The sequence below is a fragment of the Sinocyclocheilus anshuiensis genome, unplaced genomic scaffold (assembly GCF_001515605.1).
Source record: "Sinocyclocheilus anshuiensis isolate Anshui unplaced genomic scaffold, SAMN03320099.WGS_v1.1 scaffold1814, whole genome shotgun sequence".
Classification (NCBI taxonomy): Eukaryota; Metazoa; Chordata; class Actinopteri; order Cypriniformes; family Cyprinidae; genus Sinocyclocheilus; species Sinocyclocheilus anshuiensis.
Genome location: NW_015546028.1, coordinates 114,581 through 123,712, shown reverse-complemented (window position 1 = coordinate 123,712; position 9,132 = coordinate 114,581). Strand labels below are relative to the sequence as shown.

At 36.9% G+C, this 9,132-nt stretch overlaps 1 protein-coding gene across 2 annotated transcripts in view; it reads right to left on the bottom strand.

Moving 5' to 3' along the window:
* Positions 1-9,132, bottom strand: part of l3mbtl4 (L3MBTL histone methyl-lysine binding protein 4) — a 77,335-nt gene that overhangs the window by 3,174 nt on the left and 65,029 nt on the right. The window lies entirely within an intron of this gene.

Below are 9,132 nucleotides of genomic sequence, written 5' to 3'. Positions count from 1 at the left end.
CATATATTATGTAAAGAAAAACTTTTATTTTCTTTTATTTTGGATGCGATTAATCGTTTGACAGCACTAAAAAAAAAAACGAAATAACAATATAAAATATATTATACATAAAATTACTTGTGTATCACATACACATACAAATTGTTGTGTATCATATTGAAGTAGTGGGTAAATTATTATTATAATTAAAAGTAATTTTTATCACGGTTAAAGGGGTCTCTGTCCGAGAACAAAAAAATAATAATATAAATATAAAAATATAATATACAAAAAATAAAATTATAAATTACAACATAAAATATATTTATTATACATAAAATTACAAAAAATGCCAGCATCAAGTAACTTTATAGCTTTTTATAAAACGCCCACTAAGGCACCAGTGCTCATGAAATTAGAATATATAATTCTAATTCCATATTTTAGACCTGACGAAACGCTGTTTTAAACATAGAATCTGTCAAATCTTAATTTACCGATACAGACGTATGGTCAAGTAAAAGCAGCATCTTGTGTGTGCATCTGAAGTGTGACACTGATGAAGCAGATGCGTGTTCTCGCCGCAGGAGCAGGTCAGCTGAGGTTTGAGCGAGAGACTCAGAAACATTCTGCAGCGTCAGCAGAGCTGAAATATCCTGCAGCGTTTACTCAGGAACACACTCAGGCGTGTCTGCTATGCTCAGGGATCTCCAACAAACAACCGCGGCTAAGAATAACCCGTCTGAAGCGTCGCCGCAGTCTCTGAAGAACTTCACTGATGTGCTTTTTGACCCTGTAGATGTTCTCACTCAGAAGCTCAGTACAATTACAGAAAGAGCGTCTCTGGAGCTGCGCCGGACTTTAATTAAACAGACCAACTCCAGAGAGCATCTTTGGAACAACATCTCAATTAATTACAAAACCGCCGCCAAGATGCAGCAGACCGACCTTCTCTGGTCCTCTCAGCTAATATCCAGAGCATATCTGCATTGATTTCCCAGCAAAAACATCTGTATCAGGATGCAGTGATTACATTAGTGTTACTCAAATGCATCTATACCTGACTGAGACAGCAGCATTAATCCACAGAACGTTCCCATAATGTTTTTTTTTAACTTTCAGTATGTTGCAGGGAGGTTTGGTTTTTGTGAGAGCAAAAGGGAATGTTCCCTACAGGTTATTTTTAGGTGCTGAAGAAATGTGAAATCTGGATTATTACAGTAAATATACTAGAAAACCGCCTATATAAATGAACAAGTTAAATCTTACATATGAATTAATTCCAGTGTTTGATGGTTGATGCACTCGGATTATTTCACTAATTAAACAATAGATCAAAACAAGACATGTTTGTATAGTTCTGATTATTGGCATTCATTCATTCAAAGCGTATCCTATAAAGGTTCGCGAGAGCGCTGGAAGATTACTGATGCACAGCAGGGTAAAATAATATTGGAGTAAAGAGGTTAGAGGAATGTTAGGACAATGTTAGCTGAAAGTTAGTAATGTTCTGCAAACCTAAAACAAAATTCTATTTCCATGAAGAGAACTATCCAGGGGAGTATTTCCCAAAAGCAACTATGGTCGCAAGTTCCGCCGTTACCAATAGAGTTCAATAGAACTTACCACTATAGTTAGCTAACGATGCTTTTCAGAAACGCACCCCTGGATAATTCTCTTCAACCAAAAACGTTCAGGGAACCAAAAACTAACATTCCGGAAACCAAAAAAACATTAACAGAACGTTCTGGGAACAACAAAAAAAAAAACATTCTGGGAAGCAAAATCTAACATTCTTGGAAACAAAAACTAACATTCCCAGAACGTTCTGGAAACAAACAAAAAAAAGTAACATTCCCGGAGCATTCTGGGAACCAAAAACTAACATTGCCGGAAAATGATTGGAACCAAAAACTAACATTCCCAGAACGTTCTGGAAACAAACAAAAAAAAGTAACATTCCCGGAGCATTCTGGGAACCAAAAACTAACATTGCCGGAAAATGATTGGAACCAAAAACTAACATTCCCAGAACGTTCTGGAAACAAACAAAAAAAAGTAACATTCCCGGAGCATTCTGGGAACCAAAAACTAACATTGCCGGAAAATGATTGGAACCAAAAACTAACATTCCCAGAACGTTCTGGAAACAAACAAAAAAAAGTAACATTCCTGGAACATTCTGGGAACCAAAAACTAACATTGCCGGAAAATGATTGGAACCAAAAACTAACATTCCCAGAACGTTCTGGAAACAAACAAAAAAATGTAACATTCCTGGAACATTCTGGGAACCAAAAACTAACATTGCCGGAAAATGATTGGAACCAAAAACTAACATTCCCAGAACGTTCTGGAAACAAACAAAAAAATGTAACATTCCTGGAACATTCTGGGAACCAAAAACTAACATTGCCGGAAAATGATTGGAACCAAAAACTAACATTCCCAGAACGTTCTGGAAACAAACAAAAAAATGTAACATTCCTGGAACATTCTGGGAACCAAAAACTAACATTGCCGGAAAATGATTGGAACCAAAAACTAACATTCCCAGAACGTTCTGGAAACAAACAAAAAAAAGTAACATTCCCGGAGCATTCTGGGAACCAAAAACTAACATTGCCGGAAAATTATTGGAACCAAAAACTAACATTCCCAGAACGTTCTGGAAACAAAACAAAAAAAAGTAACATTCCTGGAACATTCTGGGAACCAAAAACTAACATTGCCGGAAAATTCTTGGAACCAAAAACTAATGTTCTGGGAGCCAAAAACTAACATTCCGGGAACCAAAAAAACGAACAGTCCCAGAACGTTCTCAGAACATTCTGGGAACCAGATCTTAAGGCCTGTTTGTTCCCGCTAATGAAGACGCTGCAGATGTGATTAGTATGCAGTCCTGCAGGGAGAGATGAATGCTTGGGCTCTTTATTACCATCACACTCTTTTATCAAAGGCTTCAAATGAAATATTGGAGCGATCTATAATTCACCCGGGAATCGATCGGGCTTTCATAGAGCACAGGAATAGAACAGGAACTCTTGGCTGGATCCATTAGATGTTCTGACCGCAGTGTTTACGTCACATCATTTACAGCGCTCGTGTTTGTCTGAAATGCTAATGGCTTTCTACAGTTAAAAGACCTCAAACCACAACAGCCAATCAGACGACAGCAGAACCACACCCTGCTTAGCAAACACATGCGATGTACATTGAGCTGCTTGTACAGAATAAACCAGCATGATCTCAGGGCGTCTGGGTCACCACGGCGTTAATAACTAGGGGTGCTCCGATTGATCGGCTACAGATCACTATCAGCCGATAATCGTGCTGGGATGTTAAATCTGATCTAAAAAAACGATCCCAAGCTGATGATGCTGATGTGAGAGGTTTGGCACGACATGCAGCGGCACCGTCGCAGTATCTGTCCGGCGCGGGTGAAATAATTATAATGCTGAAGGTGAGGTACAATTCATATTTCTTCATTAAATAACGTATAAAGTAATTTGAAAACTTTCTGTGAGACATAATTTCACAGTCAGCATTAGTGAATCACCTCACTCTCTAGCTCTTTCTCTCTCAAAACGCACAAATGGCTTCAAATCCCATCACGTCTGCACTATAAGCGAGCTGCACAGTTGACACAGGAATTATCACTTGCACAATCGAGGTAGTGTCACATCGTCACTAAAGTTTATAAATTGCATTACTTTTTAATTCTTGGCAGTTTAACCATTCAGTGCTCACGCGCTCTCCTGGAGACTGAGCTCATGCACACTCGCAGCGCACACACATAACGCCAGGTTCACACACACACTCCGTTTGCAGTGCGTATTTTTTCCAGATTAATAAAGCATGCACACGGTTGCGGTCCAGCAGTGTGTTCAGGAGCGTTGAGTCTGCAGCATTGCAGAGATCGTTTCCACACAGAGTCTATTTTTGCTGCGCTGCAAGTCTGAATTAAAGTAACAGCGCATTGTTTGCAGTAAATATGAACACTGATTGACACGAAAATGTAGTAATTACACCATAAATGCATATAATTAAATTCAACTGTGTTTCACAGTCAGGCTTTTTGGCTGGATTTAAAGGAAAAGAGCACTTTTAGATAAAGAAAGCAATAATAGATGGCACTCGTGGAGGTAGAAAGTTCTTTATGAACCGCAGGATTGCTTGTAATACAGATTTAAATGCAAAAGAAAAGGCAGTAGAGCTGACTATTTTTGTCAATGGTAAGTTTGTGATAACGTAAGAAAAGTAGTTTAAATGTTTGCCACTTGCTTGAGCAACTTAATATATAAATCTAGAAGTAAATGCAAAAGTAAAAAGCATTGAATAATGTGTTGCTTATATTTATTGTGTTTAAACATGTCTGTGAAAGATTGTATTACTGTACTGTGTAAAAAAAAGAATTGCAATGCTGAAAAAGCATTTTCAGTGACAATGTTTGGATTTGAAATCAGAATAATGGATAAATGTTGTGTTTGTGGTAAACAGCTGTGGATCAGGAGCAGACTCCTGTGTGAAAGCTGCTTATGTACCAAACATGGACTGCATACACACTGCAAACGGAGTATGTGTGAACCTCACATACAGCTCATGATATCAGGCTTGTGCTGTGTGTAAGCTATTGTGCAACAACTGCACGATTGTCAAAACAAAAATGCAGTGCATGATCAAACATTTAGGTGAGATAAATAAATATTTTTGAAAAATGTCTAAAAAAGGCCGCCCTCCACCCCTCAAATTAAAAAATCCCCTCTCACAAGAGTCACCTAAGAGGGGAATTCTATTTAAAAAATGAAATTCAGGCCCTGAATAAATGTCTAAAAATCTTGATTGGATCATCACTATACATAATTCTACATGATAAAAAGAAGGCTTTAAAAAGATCGGTATCGGTGATGCTTTCTGTGATTGGTGATCGGCCTAAAAAATCCCGATCGGAGCACCCCTATTAATAACAGTCAATAACATTCACTAAAACAAACTTCAGATGTTGTAATCTTGAACTCACTTCAGACTCAGCTGGAACTGCAACCACATCAGACTCACGCTCACCTAAACATGAACGATTCCCTCTGCACTTTATCTGTTAAACCACACTAATAATCTTGGAACCAAAAACTAACATTCCTGGAACATTCTGAAAACCAAAAACTAACATTCTGTGAACCCAAAACTAACATTCCTGGAATGTTCTGAAAACCAAAAACTAACGTTCTGGGAACCAAAAACTAACATTCCTGGAATGTTCTGGGAAGCAAAAAACGAACATTCTCAGAACATTCTGGGAACCAGATTTTTTTCAGCTGGTAAGGCCTGTTTGTTCATCTATTTGTTCACTTCATCTGTTAAATCACACTAATAATCTTGGAACCAAACCCAACATTCCTGGAATGTTCTGGGAACCAAAAAACTACCAGATCAACTATCATCGATCAACTTCATCTTCTCAAGATATCATTCCATCTAGATTTCTAAAACAGATTTTCAATACTGTTGGACACGATCTTTTAACTATTTTGAATACTAGTCTAATTACTGTGGTTGTTCCTGAATGCCTAAAAATAGCTACAGTAACTCCATTATTAAAGAGGGCCAATCTTGATTTCTTGAATTTTAATAATTTTAAGCCTATATCAAACTTGCTATTTTTTTCTTGAGAAAGTTGTGTTGGCCCCGCTGCAGTCCCATTTGATGTCAAATAATATTTTTGAAAAAGTCCAATCGGGTTTTTAAGTCGCAACACAGCACGGAAACTGCACTTTTAAAAGTTGTAAATTATATTTTACTAGAAACAGATAAAGGGAATGCTGTGGCTTTGGTGCTTTTAGACTTAAGCTCTGCATTTGATATGGTTGACCACAATATCTTGATTTCCAGGTTGAATAGCTGTGTTGGGTTACAGGTCAAGGTGTTGAAATGGTTTCAATCCTTTTTAACAAACATACATTTTAGTGTTTCCATTGGCCAACATAGTTCTTCCTCACGCCCACTTGCTTGTGGGGTGCCACAGGGCTCAATTCTTGCCCCAGTTTTATTTTCTATATTTATGCTACCAATGGGTGCTTTCTTTGAGAAATATGGCGTGTCCTTCCACCTATACGCAGATGATACTCAACTGTATTTTCCCTTGCAGTATAAAAGTAAAGAATTCTTAGGACCTCTGTTGGATTGTCTAAACGAATTACAAATATGGTTAAAGCAGTGTTAAACGAGAACAAAACCGAAATCATTTTGTTTGGTTTAAAGTCATATGAAGACTCTCTCTTCGGCTCTGACTCCATCAATCCTGACTCAATTCCTCAGGAACAAACGAGCCCTTCAGTGCGAGTGTTTGCCAATAAATAAGGAGTGGTAAATCCTGCTAACACACCACAGTACAGCGCTGAACGCCGCTTCGCTCTGCTGCTGCGTTTGCCGGAGTAACGCAGGGTAAAGTGCTCTGAACACAAAACCTTCTCTAAAGGCCTCTCTGATGCAGTGTATTACTGGGAGTTTATAGACCATCACTGACACACAACCACCACAAAACCAGCATTAATTAAACACTCCATTAACAATGATAATAAACAAACATGATTAGACAATATTTTAATAATCTGAGACTACCACATCAACCAAAACATCTCGTCAATTAATCATAACCAAGTTGCATCGAATTTTAAGCTTGCTAATATGTCATTTTGCTGTTATTCAATGTGACCCTGGACCCAAAGGGTCAAAAATAAGCTTTCCATTGATGTATAGTTTGTTAGGATAGGACAATATTTGGCTGAGATACAACTATTTGAAAATCTGGAATCTGAGGGTGCAAAAAAATCTAAATATTGAGAAAATCATATTTAAAGTTGTCCAAATGAAGTTCTTAGCAATGCATATTACTAATCAAAAATTAAGTTTTGATATATTTACGGTAGGACATTTACTAAATATCTTCACGGAACATGATCTTTACTTAATATCCTAATGATTTTTGGCATAAAAGAAAAATTTATAATTTTGACCCATACAATGTATTATTGGCTATTGCTACAAATATACCCCAGCGACTTAAGACTGCTTTTGTGCTGCAGGCTCACATATTGCATTAAGCAAATATAATCTCTTTATAGCATCAGACAAGCTCTAAATACTACAAACTTCATAATAAACTGCACTACTGTTTAAATGTTTGCAGTCAATAAGATTTGTTAAGAAATTGGATGCATTAAATTGATCAAAAGTCTCAGTAAAGACATAATGTGACAAAAGATTTCTATTTCAAATAAATGCTGTTCTTTTGAACTTTCTATTCATCTGTGAATCCTGAAAAATAAAATGTATGACGGTTTCCACAGAAATATTGTGCAGCACAACTGTTTTCAACATTGATAATAATCAGAAATGTTTCTTGAGCAGCAAATCAGCATATTAGAATGATTTCTGAAGATCATGTGACACTGAAGACTGGAGTAATGATGCTGAAAATACAGCTGCGCATCACAGAAATACATTACAGTTTAACAGATATTCACATAGAAAACACCCATTTTAAATTCTAATAATATTTCACTGTTTTTACTGTATTTTTGATCAAAGAAATGCAGCCTTGGTGAACAGAAGAGACTTCTTTCAGAAACATTTTACTGACCCCAAACTTTTAAACATTAGCACATATAGAAAAGATCATGTAGATAATGATGAAGCACTGGTTTAACGTGTGACATCATCAACCAGATCACACACAACCGCTCTGTCAGACAGTGGCCTGTTCACCGCTGGGTCCTTGAGGGCCCACGGCCGATATTGACACCGCCTGTAGTTCAACCTGTGTTTATCTCTGCGCTCTGTTCACCTGGTTACCATGGCAACCAGCCCATCATGCGCCCAGCGGCGTGAAGAGGCTCGATTTCACCTCCGCAACCCGACATTAGCACGACAAACAGCCCCAAACTACAGCACAGAGACAGCCACTCCACCGAGATACCAGAATGTGTTCATACTCGCAGATCACATGACCTCCAGCCTCTGCGCTCCCATTGGCTGTTGTCACGTCACATCATTTGCATAAAGCTGAATTCTGCTCGACTGTAACATTGTGAAAACTGCGGCTCATGATGCTGAATGATTTCTGCCTACAAACTGCTGTCAGTATCGACACTTAATACTGATAATACAAATCTACACTGTTTGGAAAAATATTTAGGCCTAAATTTAAGATTTATGCATTTAAATTGCATATCAAATTTACATGCATTTGGATTACACAGTTTTAATAAACTAGCATAATGTGATCACATTTGTGAGTCATACACCAATGAAACAGGTCAGATTTCTAAATAAATAAATAAATACATGAATAAATAAAAATCATGCCATAGTTTATTAACTATTTGCATCTATTTGACTGAATTGAAATAATCCCATTTTAAAATGCATTTATTCAATGTGTTCATTATGAAAACTACTTTTTTTCAGTTATAAAGTATAAATGTGGTGAAATATGACTAGCTGTGCAACAAACAATATTCGGTTAATTAAATTAAATTGAAACAAACTGAGTTCTTTATGATAAATAAATAAAGTTGCTTATTGTGCATTTAAAACACATTGAGTTTATTAACACTATTACAGAAATCTGACCTGTTTCATTGATGCATGACTGACAAATATGATCACATTAAGTTTATTAGTTTATGTTAAAACTCTCTAATCGAAATGCATGGAAGTTTTACATGCAATTCAAATACATTAAGTCTGAATATGTTTTTGAGTGTATACAAAAATGCAATGTTCACACAATGCCACATTCTTTAAGTAAAATCAAGCATAAGGGATGCAAAGACAGATGAATTACTTCTTGGAAACCGATTGAATAGGAACAAATAAACAATCATTAGGATATTAAGTAGGGATGCACGATATTATCGGACTGATATCGGAATCGGCCGATAATGGCTTTAAATCTAAATATCGGCATCGGCTCAATATGAAAAATTATGCCGATATGTCTTGCTGATAAGAGGAATGCATTAGCTCACATGTGCTCAGGGTGTGCTAGCGATTAGATCACGTCAGCAGTGTGGCTCATTCTTGAAGCAAGGTTTTGTCTGAATGATGCATTAGATTGACTGTTTGGATAGCTGCATTTAATCTGTGAAACCA